Here is a 25,782-nt window from a genome sequence, read left to right as displayed (position 1 = left end):
ATATGTGTATGTCATCACCAGGAAACACATGGAGACATTTCAACCAAATTTGCTATGTTCCACCATCACTCAGAAATGCAACTTATGTGAGTGCACCGGTAATCTTTGCACAGCACTGTGCTATATGTCAGAGCTTTATTTGAATGTATGTATGTGTTATATATAGATGTGTGCATGTGATCACTAGGAAACGCATTGAAACATTTCAACCAAACTTTCTAGACATAAGACTCAGACTCATTTGAGTGCACCACTGATCTTTGTACAGCGCTGTGGTATTTTTGCATGTATGCCTGTATGCAAGTGTGCCTTTTGCTTATATTTTTACATACTTTTTTGAACTCTTTTACAAATTTCTGGTCTGTAAAAATGCCTAGAGCATACACTTGTCTGCTTTGCACAGAGTGGTTGAGGCTTGGCTGACGCCCTTCCGGCTCACAACAGGCAACGTAGTGTGCGACACTAGGGCCAACCTTGTGGCCACACTGCGCATGGGCCGCATAACACATGTGCCCTGCTTTGCGCATGTACTGAACCTGGTGGTGCAAAAGTTCCTCCTCGCTCCATCTGAAGCCATGTCCGCCGATCCCCTACTTAGCAAGATCCAGTGCCAACAGAGTCTGCCACCGCATGGACTAATTTGTGACACTGTAACTAGTAACTGGAACTCCCCCCTGAACATGCTCCAGCATCTGTGTGAGTAAAAGCTAGCCATCCTCCATTACTTGGTCAGCATGGTGCATGGAGGCAGCAGTGCCCTTGGTACAGCTACACAACTGTGTTATTTTAGAAGCGACCAGTGGCTGCAGATGGAGACACTATGCAAGGTACTGGCCCTCTTTAAACAAGCCACAAACGTTGTGAATCGGGAGCGGTCAGGCTGGAATGATGTCATACCCATCATCTTTCTGCTTGATAATACCCTGTGTGGGTTAATGGAAAGTGGTGATGGGAGAGGAGGGGAAGAAATGGGGGAGGAGGATAAGGGTGACATTACACTCCATAGTGCACAGCCAGCATCAGGAGGTGCAAGAAGGGACATTGGCCAGCATCATGAGTTTCAAGAGGAGGAAAATGATTATGATGATCAGAGAGACCATGTTGGGGCTGCTGGGCAAAAGCCAAGTTTCAGTGAAAGCAAGGAAATTTTGAGATTTAGAAAGGAGAAGGTTGTGGATAGAGGTTAATTTGCCCACCGCCTCCTCCTCCTGCTGTTGCTGCTGCCGCCTGCCCAGTGCCCAGCTCTAGATGCCAGTTACCAATGCTGTCCATGCTCCCTATCAGGGTCCACCGCCTCCTCCTCCTGCTGTTACTGCTGCCGCCTGCCCAGTACCCAGCTCTAGATGCCAGTTACCAATGCCATCCACACTCCATCTCAGGGCCCACCGCCTACTCCTCCTGCTGTAGCTGCTGCCACCTGTCATTACTCCATTCACTAAAACTGTACACTTCTGGGTGGCATTGACGATGCACTTTACCCAGCTCTCCATGACTTCTACCAATGCAGTCTCCCTGCCAACAGCTGACCAGAAGCCACACACTGCTACTGCTCTCGCTGACCCACGCTCCGTCTCTGGTCCTCTATCTTTTTGCCTAATACCACTGCACTACTTGTCCACAACTTTATAGGTGTCATTCCCAACACATGTCATCCAGGTCATGATGCCAGCTAGCAATTAATATTATTATTAAACAGGATTTATATAGCGTAAACAAATTATGCAGCTATGTAAAATCAATAGGGGTGCGTACAATAAATAGCAAGGGGTTTTCTTGCTGTTTTGAAGGCAGAGACTGTTGCTAGTGGGTTAGGTTCACCCTTTCTGAATGTCCTAATGTTTATTCTTCCTTCTGGACACTGTCAATCACGAAAAAAAATCCTTTTTTCCTGCCATTTTCTAGAAAACCACAAAGTATTTTGGAACTTTTGTATTTTTTCCTTGTTGCCACTGTTCTTCTACACTTACCTAGCAAATTTGGTGTGTGTCTCCAAATATATTCCGATGCGTTTCGCCAAATCAATGGCTTCTTCAGGGGATCAAGAGACTTGGGGAAAGTATAAACTATAGAAAAAGCAGTAGTCTGTAGTTTATACTTACCCAGGTCTCTTGATCCCCTGAAGAAGCCATTGATTTGGCGAAATGTGTCGGGTAATTTGTGAAGACACTTAGATTCCTTAAATACAATTATTTGATGCACTTTGATTTGTTATATCCTTGATTACCACCTTTTCATATGTATGTCTCATTATTTATTTATTTGCTATTGTTTATACCTATATAGTTCATATATATTGTAATATGTAACTATGAAGTAATATATTTTCAATTCAGCATTATCTTACTATTGTCTTCTAAAAACATAGAAACAAACACTTTAAAAACATACAAACATAAAGCCAGCAAAAACCTGTCTTTTCTTTCTCTTCTCCTTAAATATATATATATATATAGCTCACAGAATATAGGCATGGTGGTCAGTGGGGATAATGTCTCTTACATTGCTGGCAATTGAGAAGAATGCCATCCTTACAGATAGCCAAAAAGCCATCATTGGTGTCACTTAAACTAACCTGAGAAGTACAAATTGCTCACTTCTTATGGAACCCATAGCAGCCTTTTGAGGAACCCTAGAGTTCTTTGGATTCCTGGTTGAGAAACACTGATTTAGAGCATTTGTAAATGAAGCAAAATTACATTAATGGTTTGAGACCCAGTGACATTATCATGGGATTTTGTGCTTCTGTATACGATCAGTGCTGATCATTGTTGGTAGGAGGGGCTTGTAAGGTTGAATTCAGTACTCTTTTAGAAAGCCTTCAAGTAATTTCACCCTGGATGGCATTTCAATTCTTATATGCAGCAGAAAATGATTATTTTTTTTCCCCCAGAAATATTATGTAGGTTAATTAGAACAAGAGTGCAGTTTTAGAAGCTAAATGTCTACAATCGACATCTGGCCCCTTTCTGATCGCAATCCTATTGCTGGCCTGTTGAACAATATTGCCATTGTAGGCTGTTAAACCCATGTTTCTCTCCTTCCCTTACTGCAATTATTGAAAACCTCCCCAGGTTTGTGATGTCATTGTTAGTAATTATAACTCCCTCATCCCATATTTTCACTGTGCATCCCCTTTCCAGAGGGTTATAAGGTAAAAGCAATTGGATATTAATAATAATGGTTACCTGCAATTACATTCACTAGCTTGCTCTAGTGTCTTTAGAATAATGATGTTCTCTGACCAAGGTTTGGTTTGCTTACAAGCTCCCTGTTCTTGGGAGTACTGTGCCTGATTAACTAGGTCCGATATTAACTTAGACTGCAGTCTATGCGTAGTATACTAGACAGGACTTGAAAGCTGCTACTGATTTTCACAGTGTTGAAAGGTCAACTATAAACAGACATTTTAGTTGTTCTTCTCTAGAGAATGACTTTTGAAAACTCCTTCAGCATGATTTGCACAAACTTTGCCACTCAGCATTAAATGTAGCAAATACATTTCCCCACACCAGTTGAAATATTCTAGTCTAAAAACAAGACTAAACAGTGTGTTAAAGGTACAAGCAACAAAATTAAAGCAAAGAAAAAGAAACAACATATTGTTAAGTGAGTCACGTGTTCAGTTTCAAAATTAAAGATAAAAGAATATTTATTTTCTGTGCTTTCACCCTGATATTCATATCTACATCATAATCTATTCACATCTACATTATAATCTGTAATGTGATGAAATACTATAGATTAAATGGTTTTGTAAAAAGATAAATAACAAACAAGCCTTGCTGTGTTTTAGAATTCTTGAATTCACATTGTTTTAGAGCCCGAGACAATTCACAAGAAAAACCTATCCATTTTTATTTATTTAAAGAATCTTAACAGAAAAACAAATTTTTATGGTATTGGAAATAATAAGCATTCAACTGTCACATGTGGTAAACCAGGGGTGCCCAAAACGGTGATCGCGATCTACTGGTCGATCACAAAGGCAACGTGAGTCGATCGCGGAGCCCTACCCTACCCCTCCCTGCTGTTTACCAGCAGCCCTGATATACGTCTATAGTGATGCTGGGGATGTTTTTCAGTGCGTGAAAAGGCTCTGTGTAACAGCGAGAAGTGGTTGGGGAGGCAGAGAGAGCAGAAGGGCAGTCTGAGGTGTGCAGCCCAGTCAGTTCAGGCTCGGTGTCAGGGTACAATTACCGAGATACCTTTGTACAGATTAGCAGTTCTTTTTCTTGCGCGTTTCTTTTGTCATTCTTCTATGACAGGTGAAATGTAGCTTTCCTGTCACTGTCGTCTTGTAGTGCAATGTCTGTGCAAGGTTCTGCCATTCAATGCCTCATTAGCTTCAGTCACTTCTGTGTCATATTTAGTAAATTAAATATACAGTATGTTTAGCATTTTTATTGATGGTAGATCATATTGACTTAGTCTTTTTAAAAGTGGCTTCCATCCAAAAAAAGTGCGGGCACTCCTGTGTTAAACTGCTGGAGGACCGTCTTACAATTTACGAGTACGCTTTGGAATGCCATGGCCCTTTAAAACTTAACAAGTACAGAAATAAGGAAAGAACACAAAAAATTCTGTAGAGATATCTTTCTTGTAATTATCTTTTCCAAAGAAAAGCATGTAGCTCTATAGTTGGCTTTAAATCTGCCTTAGAACCCTCAAACTATTTTCCCCTCTCGTCCATTGTGCTGATAAAGATGATACTTTTTTGGTTTTCATGTCCTTTGGTGAATTAGCACCTTATAGCTTGGTTCCTAGTGCTTACAATGTATGTTTGTGAGAAGTGCCACTGAGATCACCCACTGCTCACTTAAGAGACTTTGAATTCAAACTGCAGGTATGCAGGCAACTGTACTTGTACCATGGAAATACAGTAATATCATTTTTAGGAATCTTTTTTTGTAAACTTTTGTAAACTTCACACAGCCGACATTGGAGGAACTACTGTACTGTACTGTAGATGGGGGGGGGGGGGTGCAGAAAGTTTAGATAGTATGGGGCCCAGAAAACTGTGGATGCAAATCCATTAGTCATTGATATTTCCAGCCACTGCTTGACTTTGGTAATTGTCAGGAGTCATAACACATAATATAAATACAGTATATACAAGTAAACCTAAAAGTTGTAGGTGCATACTTGTTGTTCTTCTAAAAAAGAACCATTCAACCATTTGACTTAAGAAGTCATGTAAATAACTTACTAGGATCCACCATATGCATGCCTAAAATCGGTCACATGATACCTGTATACATTCAGTAAACATAGCAGTTTTAAAAGGCCCCTGACACCATCAAACAAGCAACATGAAGACTAGTGTTGATGTTCGAATTCGGGTTGTCCCTTTATTCGACCCGAATATGGCTGTTCGAATTCGGGTAGACTCAAACCGAATTTTGCAGCATTCGACAGCAAAAATTCAGGAGAAAAAACAAAAAAAAATTTTTTTTTTCTTAAATTATTTATTTCGTATCTGTTTTTTATTTTAAACTTGTCTTTTTTATTTTTCTCAGGTTATCCCACAATGACATTATGAATCATAATGTCATTGTGGGATTCCTGGACAGTGGGAACTGTGCGGTCACAGCTAATTGAAAGCAGGTGCCTTCAATTAGCTGTAACCGCAGGCAAAAGGAGGGCAATAGAGGATGAATGGAGATACTATCTCCATTCATACCTCTACTGCTCTGTGATTGGCTGAGAAATAGGAAACCCTGATGACAGCTCAAGCATCATCAGGGTTTCCCTTTCCTCAGCCAATCACAGAGCAGTAGAGGTATGAATGGAGATAGTATCTCCATTCAACCTCTATTTCCCTCGTATTGCCTCCAGGATCAGTGGAGCAGAGCTGTCAGCATAGTAAAGCTCCGCTGATTGCTCTGCTCCCTGAGTTGCTGAGGAAAGGGAAATCCTGATGATGCCTTTGCTGTCATCAGGGTTTCCCTTTCCTCAGGGATGTATCTGTTATGTATCTTTTTATGTATCCTTTTATAATGTATCTTTTTACAATGTATCTTTTTATGTATCCTTTTATAATGTATCTTTTTACATCTGTTTGGAGGCTGTAGAAGCTCTACACAGTGCTGAAACAAACCCAAATTTTTCTCCCATTGACTTTAATAGTGTTCGAATTCGATGTTCGACCACCCAAATTTTTTTGCTATATTCGGCCGAATAGCTGCCGAATCGAATAGTGAGCTATTCGACCAACACTAATGAAGACCAAGAGGTATTGCAGACAGTTGTGGGGATGTATAGATCCAGCTTGGGTTTAATGAAATATCCTTAACAATCCCACAATAATGGAGGATCACCATTAGTAAAGAATTAGCTTTAGAGAAGAATGGTCAGAAAAAGCCATTGCTTAAAGAAAATAAAGAAAAATTGGAAAACACGAAAAAAGGTAAACATAAAGTTGTCTTTTTCTCTATTATGAAAAACAGCTTGTGTGGTGCAAACCAGACCTTTTCTATCACATTCTCACAGTGAAACATGGTGGTGGTAGCATAATCCTGTGGGGATGTTTTTCATCAGTGGGAACAGGAAAAAACTGGAACTTGATTGAAAGATGGTTTACAATGATAGAGAGGAAAACAGGTAGCTCCTGTTTTAACCTGCCAAAGATATAAAGCAGGGACTAGGGATGAACGAGCGAAATTTTAAAATACGATCTTGTGGCGAATTGGGCCGTTCTCTCTTACTCAACATGTAAGCGAGAACGGGACCTGTAAGAGTAATCAGGGGAGTGGAGCTGACAGCGAGAATGCTTCCAGTAGGTATTTTAAGTGTAATAAAGGCCTACAGCCATTGGTGTGGTATATTTATGTTACTCTGTCTTTCCACAAGTCGTGATTTTGTGTTGAGAAATGTGTGAAAATTCCAATGCTAACCTAAGAGATGTAGAGACTTGCAGCTGTAATTCCAGAAAAGCATGTGTTGACTGGTTGGTGTCACAGTAAACATATTTAGCACCTTTGAAGTGGCTGTGTACATTTTATGTAAATCAAATGGTGCAATCTCCTACAAAAAAAAAAAAAAACAAACATTTTAATGCCTATTTATAATACAATAAAACAGGACAAATGCAGAAAGTGATCAAATACTTTCACAAAGTTCAGTATTTTTAGGTTTTCTTTAACCCGTCCTAGAAATACGTAGGGAGTGTTAGGTATAAGGTGTAAAAAGTAATATGAATAGATGACAGGACAGTGATCTTTGGGTCCCCTAATTAAATGGGTTTTCCATAGTATAAAAAGTCTCCCAGAGACCCCCACAACCAAGTTATTAGGTTTAGGCCATGTCTTTTAAAGTGGGCTCCCCACTGTTAAAGGGAGAATATTAGTCAAGAAGAGCCTGGAGCCAAGAAATGAAGTGAGCTAGGAGGAGGCCCACATGACTAGGCGAAAAAGGGGGAGCAGGTAGGTAGGGAGATAAATGGGGTGATGGACAAGGCCTAGTAGTGATTGGGGGGGATTGGGGTGTTACAGTTGGGAGATAGTAAAGGTTATATATAGGATAGGTAATGGAGGGGTCACATTTAAAAACAGTAAAAGGTTTCCCACCCTCCATCCCTAGAAAGCATGGCATGGTGACTGAGTCCTCAGGGGGCAGTGTATAGTTAGTGGTATAAAGTGGTGATGGGGCCTCAGCAGTGGAAAGAGGTGGATTGGTGGTGATGGGATAATCTGCTGGTAGCTGATATTATTCCTTAATCTGTGGTATGTATGGCTAGGGACCAATATATGAGTGGGGTGCAGATCCTGATTTAAAAGTTTAAGTTACACTCAAGGACCTAAAACCTGGGTGGGAGAAAAAAAGCAGGACAGTTTTTGGTAAAAAGTATTCTTGTTGTTATTATTATTTGCAAATTTATTGTTATTGGTTAACATGTCATTATACTGAGATGGAAATTAAATAAATATGTTGTATAATAAAGCTGACATTGAGCCATTTTGAAACCACAATGGGTTGTGTTTATTGAGGGGTGTGGGAGAGGAGTTGGTGGGTAGATGTAAGTTCACCTGTGAGGGGCATTTTGTTCCCCCTCCCTTTTGCTAGATAACCAGGTTCCATACATAAAAATTCTGTTTTTATTTTAATTTTAGTTTTTTTGTTTATGTTACCATGTTTCCCTCATTTGCAGCCAGGTAGTGTCCCCAAACTATACAATAAAAATGTTTTCGTGAAATGAATTTCCACATGATTAAAAGCCTCGATGTTAACTAAATATTTTTATTTGAATAAGGGCAAAACCTATTACTAAGCAAAGTATTAAGATGCTATTGAGCTATATTTTGCCAGTTTTAAAATGCAATTAATCACCTATACTTTACTACGACAATCACATGCTTTTTACCATTTTAACTTTGGAACAGGTTCCTACCTGTTATGGAACTTTGCAAACAACCTAAAACAAAAAATGTTATGTGAAAATATTCTAATTTCTCCAAAAATAAGGAAAAATAAATGTCTTAACCTCCCTGGCGGTATAAATAATAAGTATTAATAAATGTAAAATCGATACATTTAAAAATGCTTGGTATTTTAAATTTCCGGCCTGGTCTCGCCTCCCAGCCACATGCTCACACGCAGATGCCCGGCCATCATTTGCTTCCCCTGGCCTTGTGTCCCCCACGTTCACATGCTGGGGCTACACAGATGCTTGGCCGACATCGTCAGGGGAAGACAATGCCGGGTAATGCTGGAGGACGTCGCGGGCACCGCTTACCAGGTAAGCTTTTTAAACTCTCTGGCAATTCCACCCCAAGTGTGGCCCGGGGTTACCGATTTTGGAACTGAAAATTAACCCCGAGCCACACTCGGGATTACTGCCAGGGAGGTTAATTTTGCTCATTACATAAAATGTAGAACTGCTGGTTATATTATAGAACTGCTACTGGGTGGGTAGCAAACAGAAGAGGTCGTGAGAGACCACATTTACAGCACAGGGAAAGCCTGGTGGAGTGAGGAAAAAGTTAAGGATACACCTTATTGATCATTTCCTAGGCAACTCTTTTTTCTAGCTCTTTCAGCTCTGAATAGAAAATTATGCAAGCACATAAACAATCCAACAAAAAAAGGAAAACAGAGATACAAGGGAGGTCAATATAATTTTATTTGGCTTGAATGCATACTGCTTTTAGCTGTGGAAAGACTGTGGATTGTGTTCCCTGTCAATAAAATGTCAGAACAATGTCAGTTTATTGCCCCCAGAACAATATATCTAAATATATAATTTATTATTTCCCCAATTTTAATGCACTATTCATCGGATGGGAGCTAAAACTAACAATGACTGCTTTAGATAAGCCCTTTATTATCAAGAGCAAGATTCTTTTATTAAATAGTTATACATCCTACCCTGGTTAGTAGCTGTTGGTAAAGGAAAAACTGGGAACAAACACAATAACACTAATTTGTATTCTTCATATGTTTCGCTAAACAACATATCACAACATTTTTGGCCTGTAAATGGGCTTCATCTATTTTTATTTCCATCCTTTAAAGCTAAAGTAAAAAAAACTGTGTATATTTTTTCTTGAGACCTGAAAATGATTTCAAGGGTTCCTCAAAACCTGAGAATAATTTCAAGGCATCCACAGGTGTAAAAAGGTTCAGAAAAACAGGTAGATTAAGGCAATTGGGACAAAGCTTCAGAGAAAGATCACAACATCCTCCATCAGTACAGGTAGTCCCCGGGTTACTTATGAGATAGGGACTGTAGGTTTGTTCTTAAGTTAAATTTGTATGTAAGTCAGAACAGGTACATTAATTTAATAAATTCAAATAGGACAGATGTTTGTCTCAACATATTATTAGGCAGCATGGTGTCAGTTATTGTATAAAATCCTCACTGTGAATTAATCAAAAAACAAAGCAAAAAAAAAAAAAAGCTTTATGGAGCCTAGACATTCATTAACTTCTGGAGCAAGTTGTGCTTTGATATGCAAAAAGAAACAACTGCAGAGTTTGGCCAGGTACACACGTGCATTTTGAACGATCGCATTGTTGAATGTTGTATTGTATGTTGAAACGATATGATCATTTAAATATAATCCACAAATAATGTACACACACTAGATACGATTGTTTGAACAATCGGTCGTTGATCGGTCGTTAGTTGTTCGTTTCTAGCAATAATTATTGTACATGTGTACGTAGCCTTTTCTTGGTCATTAAAGAGTTACAAGTTGTTAAACATCAGCTCCACTTTTAAGATCACCCACAACCTCAGCTGTGTTTAGCAAAACATTTCTTCTGCAAGTCATGCAAACCGTCCCCTCCAAGTCTTTGTCCTGCACAATAGCGAGCAGGGAGCCCTGTTCGTACCTAGGAGGCGTCCGTATGTCGGATGTCCTTAACTGGGACTACCTGTACTTCTCTGATGAGCCCCCAGTCCTGATGAAAGCAGTGTGTTGGTTCATGTGAATGAAGGTCAAGGTGTTCGCAAACAAACTGTATTTGCTCAAACAAACAGCCTAGCCTAGATAACATTTACATGTGATGCTGAGGCTTCAGTTTTGAAAGAAGGGACATTTTCAATACTGAAGCAATGTCTTTATAACTGTGTATCTTAAAGTGTAATATATTTCAATGACTCTCCTTGGTGTATCATAAAAATGCCTGTATGTATTATTTGGAAAAGCAACATTTTTTAGGTTATTAAAAAAAAAATTTGTCTTATCCTGAACCTACCATAAAAACCCTAAGGAAATCTTTTAATTCAGTCTGAACCTCACTTAAAATGAATCCACTTAAACACACAGGCAAAAAGATGTTGATATGTACATACACTTTTTAGCCCTCTGGTCTACTAAATTTTGAGATGGCTGATAGAGCAAAGTTTCAGCAGACCAGTGGTAAGGTTATGGTGCCATTATTGCTTCCTCAAACTCCTGAACCACTTTGTGTGATGGGAAACTACTTTTGGCATGTCACGTGTGGCCACCAATAGAGATGCTTCTTCCTGCTGAAAAAAATTGTGCAAACCTAGTGTTAAACCTTGTTCTTAAAAAAATAAAATGCATCAGAGAAATCAGCTGGCAAGGAGCCAGACCCCTTAGGAATGTCATGGGATACTCTGCTCCCACTGTCAGTCAAAACATAGCCTTATTGTCAAAGTTTGCTCTCCTACCACCTCCCCGTCCAGTCCCCCTTTCCTTATCTCTATGAAAGTGTCTTGTTCATTTTCTTTGATGCTTTCTGTTACTGTCTTGCTCTAATTTCTATGAGAAATGGCTTCCAATTGGTTCCATTTTATTTTTCTGGATTTTTGGTTAAACTAAAATGTTAATGATAAAATGATTACAATTGATAATGAAAAACAAAACAAAAAATATAAATGTATAAACATTATATACAATATAAAATAAAATAAAATAATAAAATTAAAACAGAATTAAAAAATAAAATGTAAAAAAAAGCTGTACTTTTATTTTGATTACTAGTTATGTGGGGGCACATAACTAGTTATGTGTTTCTATTGTTGGGGGCATGTTTATTTTTTATTATATGTTGTGGTTTATTAGAGGTCAGTGGTCATTTTATATATGTATATTGTTATGGTAACTTGGTCTTTTTCAAGTTTGGGGTACTCAAAAGGCAGGATTTACTTGTAACTGACCATCTGCTCTTGGAGCTGCCAGTACAGAAATGCATAATTTGAAATAAAAATAAAACTAAGTGCAGGAACAGAAAGGATCTAAACCATCTGACATTATATCTCTTAAATTCACCACATCCCCGTACTTCTAGTAATTAAAGTAACACATACACCAGTCCTTTTTTTGTAGTAAAACTATTGCCTGTATTCTTTGTCTCTAATTTATTTGTCTGTAATACCAGTTCTCCTTCATTAAAATGTCCTGCCGCTGGCCAAATTTACACTGCTGTATCATCTGTGGTCTTTTTATTATTAATAAAGAGTTTAATAAAAATTGACTAGCAACAGGACAGTTTTCCACTGGAGACAAATTGGTTAGCAAACTACTGGCCAATTTCTATCTGACAGTCAAAATGGACCTATTACCACTTATTGACAAAGCATATTTCACTCCTGAATCAGCATGAAAAAACCTTTCTTAGAAAAAAAAAAAAAACACTGGCAGTTTTAACAAAGCATTGTTGCTAAGATGTTAACATTGTACTGTTTCAAAACACCCACATACAAATTAAAGGCATGCCCCAAACTTTCTTTTTGATGGATTTGTGCATTTTTCAAAGCTGCTGAGCAAGTTTTTTTCCCATTGTTTTTTGTCATATTGCCTGTAAACTCAAAATATGGTAAGGAATTTCCGCTCATAAACATAATAGGATTTGCAACTAAGTGCAGGTTTTCCAAATTTTAGGCAGGTTTTTGCCAACCCTCAAAAGGCTCAGTAAATTGATCCATGGGATTTGACAATTCACAACTTCATTCATATCATGGTTTAACACCTATGCAGACTTTCTGACACCAATCATGGGATTATGTAACTAGAACAGTGTGCAGTGTTCTCTCCAGCCCGCCCAGCACTTTTCCTTAAACCCCCCGGCTGTTTTTGGGTGGTTACTGAAGAGTTTGGTCACAATACAGGGGCTGTCAACCACCTACAATTTCTTCCTACCTGGCTTAAAAATAATCCCAGGTTGAACACTGAGTGTGCTTCAATAGATTTCACACCTGGTTCCAAGCAATCAACATTTGCAGTGCCACATTCAAAGATGCTTGGATTACATGTTTGCTCTGTGTATATATAATTTCTTCACTGTTAGAACTGATGAAGTGTCTTGGAAGGCTGTGAAACGTCTTTAAAATTACAAGGATAAGGCCAGCTGAATAAGACTACCTCTAGCTGAAAATGGCAAATTTACACATTCCTAGCGTGTGAATAGGTTAAACTAATAGAACCCAGAGAATTATCTAGCAACATTCAAACATAAACATACACTGGGTATCACATGCATACATTTATGTGTCATGTGTTTGCTTGTTTTCATATTCATAATGAACAAATAGAGAAATACAAGAAGGAAATGATAGTGAGAGGAATAAATGGTGGAAATGGAAAGGTATTAGTCCTTTTCAACTTTTTTTTTTATTTAATTGCAGTAGTTTCAGAATAAAAGAAAGCAGCTCTGAAGATAATTGCACCTTGCTTAGGAGCGCTAATAACACTTTATCAAATTACTTTTGGTAGGAGAATGTCTTGCTGCAAACTGTATTTTGCCTTCTTTTACTTTAAAGCCCCCCTCCCTCTATCTCTGATCATTACATAAGCTTCTGTATGTCATTATTAAAGTTAAATTATTCATTGTGTTGGGTAAAGTGTGTGCGTATATGCATCTCGTTCCAACCTTCTGCCAGTCGGGTGAAATGTTTCGGGAAAGTAACACATATTTGTTCTGAGATATAAGAAAGTCTGGCACTGCTGATCAGCATGGGAAGGAAGAGACCTCAGAGCTGTCAGTAACTTTGGAAAATGATATGAGGCATCCTGATATATGTCTCATTTACTTCACACCTTACTACTGTATGCTTCTCCAGCTAAACTTACAGCATGCATGGACTATACTGTAGTATGTTCGCTAGTTCTTTAGAAAGGGGTAAAAATATATAGAAATGGGCATTTAAAAGACATTTCTTTATATGCAAGCAGTATAAGCACCTAAATTTGACTTCAGGCTCTTGTAGATGCAGTACATCAACGCTAAGACTGGGGAAGGGAGAAGCAGCACAAAGTACCAAGGAGGAAGAAGACAGAGAGATGGACTTATCAGTCTGCTGCCTCTCCTTTTACCTGTCCAGCCATAAATTTGAGAGTGGAGAGGAGACATGTAAATGTTATCGTACATCAGCAGTCAAAAATAAAGTATCCTGCCTTCACAGAAATACAGATCCTGTGTCAGGTAATACAGCTCAGTTATATGTAGTTATTTTATATATTTATCTGTTTACCTGGATCAGCTTCAAATAACATAAAAGAAACCAGGACTGAAAGAAATATGGCTGCTAACCTTACTGACCTTTTATTTTTACAAAATTGCTAGTTGCTCGATAATTGCTTGTTGGCTGATCATTAATTCATTGGTTTCATTACTTTCTGGGCCAGTGTTAGGAAACTGTTACGCACATCAGGGTTCATGACTTGGGGCTAGGTTGGAATCTGCATGGTTGTTTCAAGTCAATGATTCAGAAAGGGCTGAAGCAAGAGGCATAGTCAGGCGGAAGTGAGAGCCACTAGCCGTGCAAAGCATTGGCAGACCAGAACTGTCAATGACAATTGGAATTGAGAGCCATCAGCCATGCAAAGCATTGGATGGTGGCTTTAAAAGAACAATAATTTACGTAACATAGTGATAGCTAAAAAGACAAATTTGATGATAGACAAAACTTGAAGATAGTTATATAGGTCACTAGCAAGTGATAAAAGGATTATTTAGCATCCATGTATGACTTTGACCCCCTGCCAACGTCCTATCGATACAGGCAACTCTTAAAGGATGAATTACAACAACTCCAGAAAAGTCTGAAAAAAGACTGAGAAAAGACTCTGAACTTTGGAGCATGTTAGAAAGTCTGTCCTGTGTGATAAAAGACTTCTAGTTCTAAGTTGTTTTTCTTTGATTTGGAAACACACTCCCAAATTTGACACATGCTACTAGTCACAGCAATGTAGTGGTTTGTGTTTCCTTAATGGCAAAATGCCTCTATTTCCAAAACTGGGTTAGTTAGGTAATGGAATAAACGCAACATTCACTGGAATCTCCACTAGTTCAACACCAATACAACAAGTATTCTAGAATCCTCTCTATAGCTAGATAAAGCATCATAGTAATGGTGTTGTTAAACAACCTTTGTGATATTAGGTTCTTCATGATACAAAAAAGACAGAGCAGCACATAGTTATTTTAAAGGCAACCTATGGTAGATTTTGTACAGAAAATATTAAAAAATGTATTATGGTCATAACTGAAAATATTGGATTTATAAAAAATTTATGAAGGAACGAGTTGAAGCATCCAAAGCCATTTTGGCCTATTTTGAAGCTGCACAGGACTTTTTGGCTAGGTTAGTGACTGAGGATGAAACCTTGCTCCACATCTATGATCCTGGAAGCAAGGAACAGTAAAAGGAATGGCGCCACAGCGGGTCTCCGCAGCCCAAGAATTTCCTAACCCAAAAATCGGGCAAAAAAATCATGGCGTCCATTTTCTGGGACAACAGTATTCTGTTGGTGGACTACCTACCTCAGGGCTCTAGTATAACCAGACAGTATTATGATAAACTCCTGGACTAGCTGAAGGAGGCAGTTAAGACGAAACGCCGTGGAAAGTTGACCAAAGGGATCCTTTTTTTTGCAGAACAATGCACCTGTGCACACGTCCAATGTTGTGGCTGCCAAATTGAACACCCTGGGTTTCTAATTAGTCTACCATCCCCCCTACTTACCTGACCGGACTAATATCTGTTCCAGAATATGAAGAAACATCTGAAAGGGCAACATTTTGAGGATATTTCTGACGTCAAAGATTTTGGTGGGAGCTGGTTTGCGGCCCAACCAAAGGACTTTCATTTGAACGGTCTAGAAAAGCTGCAACCGCTGTAAACGATGTACCAAGTGCATCAGTCTCAGGGGGGAATATGTTGAATAAATGTGTTATTTCATAACTCTGGCTCTCTTCTTTCTGGGCAAAGCCAGGAACTTCTTAGCACTCCTTCGTAAAGTCCATCATTTTTATTTTACATCATCAATTAAAATAATCCATAAACCAAAGGTTAAAAGTAAGGTCACACTACAATTATAGTTAGGAAATCTATATCTATGTATCTCAAGAGGTTCTTATGATGGCCAATCTAGACATTAAAGATGTTTTTTATATTTTTCTTTGGGTACTGAGTGTTCTCAAGAAATCTCAAATTGTTCCTTTCTGCTGGTATGAGCTATTAAATATTATTATGTTATTTTATGTTATCATTATATCTATATCTATCTATTCTGCACAGCCAGCAGGTAGAATGTTAGGACTGTGTACACATGTTGAAAACAGAAACAATATAAAAGCTATAAAAAAAATAATCTAAATCCTCATGTGTCTGCTTGGTGTATTACAGGTGCCTGCTTGTGCCTGCTTGGTGTGTTACAGGTAAGGTGCTGATGTGTGAACGTGTGTTCCTACAAACAGGAAGTAAAAATTAGCTAGGAATGGGAATGTTGCAGAGTGTTGGCTCCGGTATAAATTTCCTTCTGACATTTCAAATATGCAAAGTACAGTTGCTTTGTTATAGTAGCAATTCAGTGTAATAATAGTGCAGGAGCACTGGAAAATATGAACTGTCATGAATTTCTGTATCTCAGAGGAGTCACATAGAGCTAATTGCACATTATCTTGTGCATTATCAAAGATGATTTACCTCTACAGCACTTTCCAAGATGAATTAAAGTGTGCAACCCTGATAAAAGCCACCATCCTTTCCATTCATAGTCTGTATATATAGGGGTATATAGTAAGTAAATAGGGGTAACTTTTTTGATCCACTGAAATGAATAAACTCTCTGCAGTAATGTTTGTTAGGTAGAGACCATCTGCCTAGGCTGGAAACAAGAACTAGTATTTGTTATTTAACTAATAAATAACTAAATTTAACTAAATAACTAAATTTACCAGAGAACCCTCAATTAGCTCATATTAAAATAATATAATGCCACATCCAAATTACCATTGACACTACTACAAAATTTGTTTGAGGAAATCACCTCTGGACTTATTATTTTTTAAAAGTTAGGATCAAAAAGAAATAGTTTTCAATAAAAGTAATCTATGGGCTAATTAATCAATAAATAAGTTTCGGGTTAAAACAAACAACAAACACAAATTGATCTGTATGCCAATTATACATTTTATATAGGAACCTACATTATATTAGTGAAGATCATTTTTAATTATCTGTATATTTCTTGTGGTTCTGCAGTGACCTGACATGAAAGGGCACCACAATAGTAATATAAGTAAAAAAGGAAATATCAAAAGATTAAAAAAAAATGTGTAGTGTGTTTATTTTCATTTAGCATTTTTAGACGTGTACATGATGATCTGGTTAAGGGATCCCAAAACCAGTTCACCAGGCAAAGAGAACCACCTATTTATCCCTTTCCCTAGGAGGTGTATTGGCATCAGTGTTTTGGAAAAGGGTCCCTGGTTTTTGAAAGAGAAATTTTCCCAAGCTTATGTCCCTAGTTCTAAAAGGCCTGCAGGCTAGCACTGGCATAGCAGGGGCCCCCTCGTTTACTTCTCTCTAGCTTTGTAGATACATGTCTGCTTTTTTGTGTTTGTGCTAGGCTAGTTAGATGTCAATGGTGTCTTTTTATACCTGCGTGATATTTGGCTCATTTATTGCTGAAGCTGTGTATAAACAATTTCAGCACCATGGAGAGCTTCTATAAGCAGCAGATTCACCTACATGCTAAAAACTATTTGTTAAAATCCTACTGTACTACTGTCAGTCAACAACTGTTCCATTGGTGAACATTCACATACAATTTCAGGCGAATGGTGTGTGGCTTGGGTAAATGTCATTAGATTTATTGTATGAATGTACTAATGAATCCTTAATAAATAAATCACTGAATGCGGAACTTTCATGACTATTGGATTTGTCCCTCCCTCCTAACTGTGCTCCTGCATTGTCACTGCTTCACATAGACTTCTGATGATGAAGAATTCATTTTAATACACAATAGGCATGATTTATTAAAACTCTCCAAGACTGAAGGAGGTAGACAATAATGGGAGAACTGGTGTGATCCAGCAAATCTGGAATTAATTCCTTAAGAATCATTTGATATTAATTAGGAAATATTTTTAATCATAGGCCAGATCAGATTAAATTTCAGGTTTGCAGGATCACCAAATTTCTCTCTCACTCTATCTTATCCAGTCCTAAAGAGCTTTAATAAATCAGTACTATTACTCACAGGAAATGGCAATCAGCCATCACTGGAGTGCATGTAGACAAGACACAGCTACAAAGTGGTTTACAGAAGGCCATAGGATCAGCACTGATATACAGCAACAGTTTAAACAATAGAAAAAAGATGTATGATACACAATGCTGTTGCAAACTAAATACATTCAATTAGGGGCTACAGCTACTAAGAGAAATTATTTAGCAAGGATTCTGACTGCACTGACTGCAAATAGGCATTGGTGTGCCACCTAGTGGTTAAATGTGTGCATTTAAAATACAGCAATAGACAATTCAGCATTATACAACAAGCCTAAGAACAAGTCATTTCATTTCTATTTGAATTTAGTAAATTATAAGGCATGTAACACAGTCAGTTATTGCAATATTTCTAAAGAAATGTATTCTTTTTATTCAATAAATCTCATACAGTGAATTTGGATTATGCAGGTTTTTGATAGGGCTTCTGAAAGGGGCTGCGCCTTCCTGCCTTATGATGTTCTCTCATGCCTAAATTTGTGCAAAGATGCAGTGGGTTCAGAATAAAGGGAGTAATAATGTGAATAATGGGCATTTACTATAAGCATATCAGCAGGAAAAAGAATTTATCTTGCCACCTTTATTGAAAAAGCTAGAAGGGAAATTACTGCTCAGCAGAACCCAAGCAGGTAGCATGTGCCTTAAGATGCCATAATTCTATGTTTTTCCGGAGTGTGCCTTTAAGTAAACACAGAAGCAGCCTGCTAATAAAATACAGCGATCGGAGAGGAAGGTTACTATTTAATTGAGTTTTCCTCTATAACTTATTTTCCGTGTGCTTGATCTCCATCTGTGATTTGAAGCTGTCTAGCCCGGCCACGTCTCAGAGGTGATGTAACCGTAAATGTAGAGCAGTCATAGATGCTATCTGCCTCAGGTCCCAGAGGCTGACGCTTATACCCATCTAATTATTTCTTTTACAGGCCCCGCCAAGAGAGCACTACTTTAAGCCACACAGTTAATATGGAATTGGATGGATGACAATGATAGAATCAGATCCATCACATAGTCATTGCGTTCCGCAGATAAGGCTTCAGAATGGTCGCTCCTCTGGGAAGAGATACTTGCTCGGTTTGATTAAACGCAACAGCGGATGGGCAAAAAGAACATAGAGATTGGCACAAAAAACATGGAGTGGCTCGACTATACAGGCATAGCAAATCCTGTTTTCTTTTTTTAATCCATCAAATAAATCTTGTTTTTAACTTTTCAAAATCTCTTTCTGCCAAGTGGGGTGAATGGTGACAAAGAATCAAGTAAAGCACAATGTGTAGCCAAAATAAGATTAGGCCACTAATTTTACAACCTAAGCCACAAGACTTTCAATGAAATAAAATTATTTTAGGCATATCAATATCAGCCAGTTACCTGGGATTGGAATCATTGCAAATGTATGTGGTCACTGTTACTCTGTAGTCAATAAATAAATTAGCCTTTCCCCTTTTTACCCCTGATGAACCCTTTAAAATAGTTTTTAAGTGTTAGAGAACCTACTATTAATTCGATCAATTAAAACAATTCTATTTGCATTGATTGCCAGTGCTCCCCATACATTAGAGGTCAAAATGCCACCTTAACAGGCAGATAGAAAGATCAGCATAGGGGTGTTGTCCCTGGAACTGTGCAGACACCATTCTGTGGGAGGTCAATCAAATATAGATCAAGCAATCCCTGGCAACTTCTGGAAGAACACTGGTTGACAATGGTTGCTGTAAATGGTCTGAGCTGGAAAAAAATGCATATTTAGCCATAAAACTGGGGTTTTGAAAGCGGTGTTGTTTGTATATAGAGAGGGTGGGTAATGATATACAGTTTGTATTGGTGGTGGGCACTAAAAGCTCCCCCACAGAAAGTCTTTAAAGCATATGTCAAGGCAAAATAACAAAAACAATTCTTAGTGCAAGTTTTTTAAATACGTGAATGTTTACCCACATTTTATTCCTTTAAACACACAACAAAACACCTGTTGATTTGCTGAAAATATACTGTGCTCCTGCTTTCCTCTTTGATATGACAACACATTGCCCTTTGAGGTCTGAATTCTAAAGTATGTGGTGTCGGCTCTGCTTATCTTATTTCTCGACTATAAACAACACAGATCTTTCACCATTAACCCCCTTCACCACCATCTCCATAAAAGCAAAAGCACAGGAAGTTATCAACATAGCCAGAAATCAATCCATGCACTTAGCAAACAGATATCACAAAACACTTTTTGTTGCAACGGAAGCAACACAGCTATATGAACTCGCCTTTGCAAAGTGACAGTGATGCTTTTCATGTATTCAATGTATTTCATTGCTAGTGCAATGCAAAGCAATGAGCAGTAAAAATCTGACTGATCAATTTAACCTCCCGAGCGGTTCATTTCTTTCCGGTTTTATGTCTAAAAGCGGTACATTGTTTTTCATGAAAATTTATTTTACAGTATAATATATTAGTATGAGTATAATAAAGTTTGAAACACAAAATCATGTAAAAACAATAAATTGAATAAATTAAAAAATCTTTATATTTAAATTTTTTTTTTTTAATTTTTTTAAATAAAAAAAAAACACATTATACTCATACAAATATATATACTGTAAAATAAATGTTCCTGAAAACAATGCACTGCTTTTACACATAAAAATCCAATGTATTCCATTCAATACATTTATTTTGTATTGAATGCAATACAAATGTATTTTGAATTTCCGGCCCCCGCCCCACCGGCAACGTGTACATGCACCGACATCACCGGGAACTCCCCAGTGACTCATCGGATGCAGAAGCAGGAAGAAAGAAGAAGGAGATTGCGCCGCTGGACGGTGCAGGACGCCAGCAGATCAGGTAACCTCTCTATTTACTAACCTTCCATTAGGTTTACATACCTTGAGTGTGATTTGGGGCTACCATTTTTAGCAACTTTTTTCTAACCCGAGTCACACTGGGGGTTACCTAGGGAGGTTAAGTTTTCTTAATTTTATCAACCTTAAAAAAAAAAGTTTGATTTTTCCTACCAAATATGTTGTAAAAAAACCCTAGCCATGATAAACCTATTCACCGTTTCACTGGTAGATAATGAGTTGGCAAACTGATAAATGATAATGATTGCTTATTGAAATAGTGAAGAGTTACAGTACATTTGGAAAAAAATACATATAATGGTGATACAACTATTTGTAGCCACTATCATGGAGCCACCTGCTGGACACAACTCTGTAAGTCATTTGTTTCATCTAGTGTTTAATGTGGTTTGTATCAATCAATAAAAAAAAACAATCATTCAAAATATGAAAAGAAAAACATCATGGAGCCACCATAGCCATCATAGAAACTTCCAAGTATAGGTAAGACTTCCATTTTTAATAACAATTAAAAAAAGAATTTAATTTAAGTCTGTTTGTAGCTTGGAAAACACTGCCTATTTGATTTTTTTTGTCATTGAATTTAGTTGTATACCTCCCTTACATCCACTTCTATTCTGCTTTCTATGTGAAATTATATATATATATATATATATATATATATATATATATATATAAATATATATATATATTATTATATACAACAATATAGAGACGACAATAGTTAAAGTATAAAGTTTAAAACCATGGCCTGGTTTCTTAAATTGTCCCTCATTTACTTTCTCTCTACTAATGATCACATGATCACCAATACAAATAGAGAGGACTTACCAATATACATTTTTCAAAGGACTAACCTTTCCCAATTTTAATGCAAGACTAAAACATGGTTTTGCCTTGAGAAACACTTTGAAGTAAATTTAGTTTATTATTTCTAAAATAATCTTTCACATGTTATTAGTATTACCTAAAAGTTTTTAAATATGGGACTTGTATGGTTGTTATTTGCATATTTGTATATGACTATTCTGACACGCATTACATATTATAAGGTCAATGATTGTCACTGTGTCCCCAGAGCTATCATTGGTGTTTATAACCTGAAGAAATGACTGAACACGTCTGGAGGTGATCATCAGTGCTGAGAAGATGAAACATGAAACTGCATACTGTACCTGGCAGTTGTCTATCATGCACATGGAACTAACTGCCACATGAAATGTTATCCCTTTAGGGTTAAGATCTGCTTTTAAATTTGGTGTAATAAATGGTAACTAAATGTATTTTGCCAATGGTAAACTAAACTAACAAGATCCCCTAATGATATCAATCTTAAAATTTAGCCATGACCAGGCTATTTCTCATTCCCCCCAATAAAAAGAATAATATGGATTTTCTGCCCGAAAAATCAAACAACTATTAATAAGCAACAAACTTCACCATAAAAGAGACATACTTAAAGAAGTATGCATGTCACCATTATAAAAAAATTTCATTCTACTCCAATACTGTAGTTTCAATACATATTGACAAAATCCATAATGGTTTCCAAATATGCAAATGGGATGTAAGTATGTTGTCCTACGAATGTAATTACTGACAGTGTCCTTGTCAATGATGCATTTCGTGGAACTAAGCCTACTTTTTCAGATCTGGGTAGTAGTCCACTTTTTTCAGACAAGTTACAAATATCTCCTACATATGCATTTCATTGTTAATCATCTGATAATGAACGGTGGCCCAATTCTACAGAAGAAAGAAGAAGCTTCAAACAAAAAAAGCAACCGACAAAAACAAGGCATTGGGCTGTGAAGAGGAGGAAAGACTGCCATGGAATTGAAAACTGCTAAACTGAAACAATGCCTGGTGGAGATGGGAAGTTTCCAAGAAGACGTGCACAAACGTGGTTCAGTCTGATGGAAAAAGCACATGGGGAGATGGGGAAACTCTGTGATGTTGCTGATTGCAGCTTGTCAAATCTCTATGCCAATCTATGAAGACAAAACAGTGTTTCATGTTATGTTGTTGGTTATGTAATGTGTAAAGACAGCAGTCTGTCCTTGCTTCTACTTTCTCTATATGAATCTGTCTGCAAAGGTCTTAAAGGTTACGGAGAATATAAAAACAAAATGAAATATACCCAGTTGCTCCACTACACTCATACACAGAATTTTGCAAAAAATATTTGTACACACCAACAGCATCCATAAATCAAGTTTGAAACTCTGCCCACCAACTCCCCAAAATCCATTAAGCATACTAGAAGCCCTGAAACATTTGCCTTGGGTGCAAAACTGTAACTTCAACCACAGTCGCTTTTCTTTGATCTTTGCTGACAGGGGATAAGCAATGTGTAAACTGGTTGATAGCCTTTTTAAATGTTGCTAGACCAATAATTTTTACCAAAAGTTTGATTTTAAGTTGCTTTTTGCTTGTGAAAAGCAGATATAAAGCTGACAACTAGGCAAAGGGCCCTTGTGCCATAAAAAGAGGTGGCTTTCCACTGTGTACCCTATAATGCAATCATAATACAAGGCTTGTTGTAATAACTTATTTGGACTAACATTTAGAAATCATTTGTATGCTCTGTGCTGAAGGACAAAACTTGTAAACTAGTTGACAGGCTAACATTTCCTCGAAGAACACAGAGTTACTCTGCCTGAAAACATGATTATGCTATTAATCCCCTCTGGGGCTGGAATTCAAATGTGAGCCTTGGATGTCATGAATTATGTAGGATGTATTGATTGTGATGGTGCTGCTGAAGGAAAAACCAAGATGAAAGGGTGTAAGGTGCTGGGTATAGGGATATGGCTTTACCAGCCTATTCTTTACTATGGAAGTGTGTGCAGCGAAGTATGTGTATAACATGCTCAATGCCTAGACAAGCAAGATTAATCTTTGATCAGCAGAGAAACTGAGAATAATGGGAAAGAATAACTGCAAAGTATCAAAGGAAAACAGTGTGTCTGGGGTATTTCCTTTACACATCTAGGTCAAGTTTTTTTTTTTTGTTACATTCAGTGTTTTTTTTTTTTACTGATATCATCAGACTTCAGCTAAGCACCTTTGTTACATCCTACAGAGAATTACAGAGGCAGACAATAATAAATTTGTTTTCTCAAAATAATAACTGCTTAGCTGTCTATGTCTTTAACATGGACTTGATCTCCATACATGAAGATTTGTAATGTTACATGAAACATTTAGAAATGGTAATTGTGCCTTAGCTGTACTTTTTAATTCCACTGGAAAAATAGCAATGCTTGCTCTGTGCCTACAGCTTCATAGCTATAAATCCGCAGTGTAAGATTGTTGCGTGAAGGCACTGCAGTCTCTGACTAAAGATTTAACCAGATTAATACTTAGCGCATTGTTTAATGTTATCCATGCTGGAGAGGAAGCTGTACTCAGTGACCTGCCGTGCAAGAATGTCATTCCACCTTGCTGTCTGTCATTTAGAGTAACTGACCTTTTTTGAAACCAAATTCTCAGTTGATCCTTCTTTTTAGTATGATATATAGATCAGTATAAAAAATACTATTTACCAAAAGTTTCATACTGCAACCTTCCAATCATAAAATACATTATTTTTTAATGAGATTTTGATGAGAAAAGCAATTACTGGTTAAGCCAATCATTTATATTCCAGTCTTGTGTTGTCCATATGTGTGTCCTTTGCCTATTTTGTTCTAAAAAGAATACCTTTTTTTCTAAAGTCAAAAAGTTTGGAGGTATGGGGTCTTCCTGTCTCTCCTTTAGTAATTCAATGGATCCATGCTTCCTTTTACATCTCCTGCTGCCTCATTATTTTTTTTTAATTATTTCTCTCTTCTTTTCTATTTCTTCTCTGTTTTTTTAATTATTTCTCCACCACTCCACCCCTGGGGTCTGGCTACCAAGCCTTTTCAATCTCTACAAAAAACTGTTTTGTTTTTTTTTTTTTTTTGCATTTTGCACCCCCTTATAGTTACTCTAAATAGAACACTACAGAAAGTTATGAAAAACATTAAAAGTGACTAAATGCAAATATGTGAAAAACCACATGACCATTCCTTGATTACACTTTTTAATTTTTAATGGAAGTGTGATTTTTTTGTCATTGACAGCCTAACTACTGTACATATTGTAGTACATACAGTAATAATATTGCATGAAAACAATGCCACTTATAGATGCCTGACAAGACATTACAACTAAACATCAAATTCTGTAAAAGAAATAATAAATGAATTAATTTAAATTTTTACCTCCCACTCTAAATAAGCCCAGATCTGAGATGTTTCTTTCTACCTGCATGCTAATGGCCAGGTAGGTTAAGCAAGACATATCAAGGGATGGAATTAGATCATCTATTTCAGAGCTTGAACATCTGCCAGGAAGTAGAGAAACAGAAATAATTGTGTAGTATTGATCTTATCTCTCAGTCGTAGTAAAATATATCGAAAGCCAAAACCTTTTTCTAGTTTTAGACAGATTGTAGAGAAGATATACCAGGTTTGCTGCATGCAAAGGTTCACACAGGAGAGATTTATCTGTCCTGATAACCAATATTACAAGAACAAAAAAAAAAAATAAACCCCACAATTTACATTTCTCACAGAATCAAAGGTGACTTAAAATAAGGACAACTGTTATGATGACAACTGTAGCAAAAAGGAAATGTCCACTTTGGATTTTGTCCTCACTTGTACTTTCTTTATGAAGGGTGATTGCACCTAATAGCAACACAGACTTACCTGTTTTTTTTACTATTTCACACATAAAACAAAGTCATTTACCTGAGATTAGCTTTAGATACATTTTAATGCTTTGGCCACTTTTTTTTTTGGGGGGGGGCCAGTAGAAAGAATGTCCCCTTACAGTGACGACTACAACACCACCCTTATAGACACCTAAAAACTTTCATTAGTCGTGCAGCTGGCTCTACCAAGTTGTGTTGGCCCT

At 37.3% G+C, this 25,782-nt stretch overlaps 1 long non-coding RNA gene across 1 annotated transcript in view; it reads left to right on the top strand.

Moving 5' to 3' along the window:
• LOC140325007 (uncharacterized) overlaps positions 1 to 19,252 on the top strand; it is a 23,163-nt gene extending 3,911 nt beyond the window's left edge. Inside the window, exons 2-3 of the long non-coding RNA XR_011919617.1 lie at positions 16,097 to 16,128; positions 18,910 to 19,252. This is a non-coding gene — a long non-coding RNA (uncharacterized lncRNA). The remainder of the gene's footprint in view (positions 1 to 16,096; positions 16,129 to 18,909) is intronic.
• The last annotated feature ends 6,530 nt before the right edge of the window (positions 19,253 to 25,782 follow it).

Source organism: Pyxicephalus adspersus, chromosome 2, assembly GCF_032062135.1.
Source record: "Pyxicephalus adspersus chromosome 2, UCB_Pads_2.0, whole genome shotgun sequence".
Taxonomy (NCBI): domain Eukaryota; kingdom Metazoa; phylum Chordata; class Amphibia; order Anura; family Pyxicephalidae; genus Pyxicephalus; species Pyxicephalus adspersus.
Note: the sequence above shows the minus strand (reverse complement) of the source record. Positions and strands in the feature narration are given on the sequence as shown.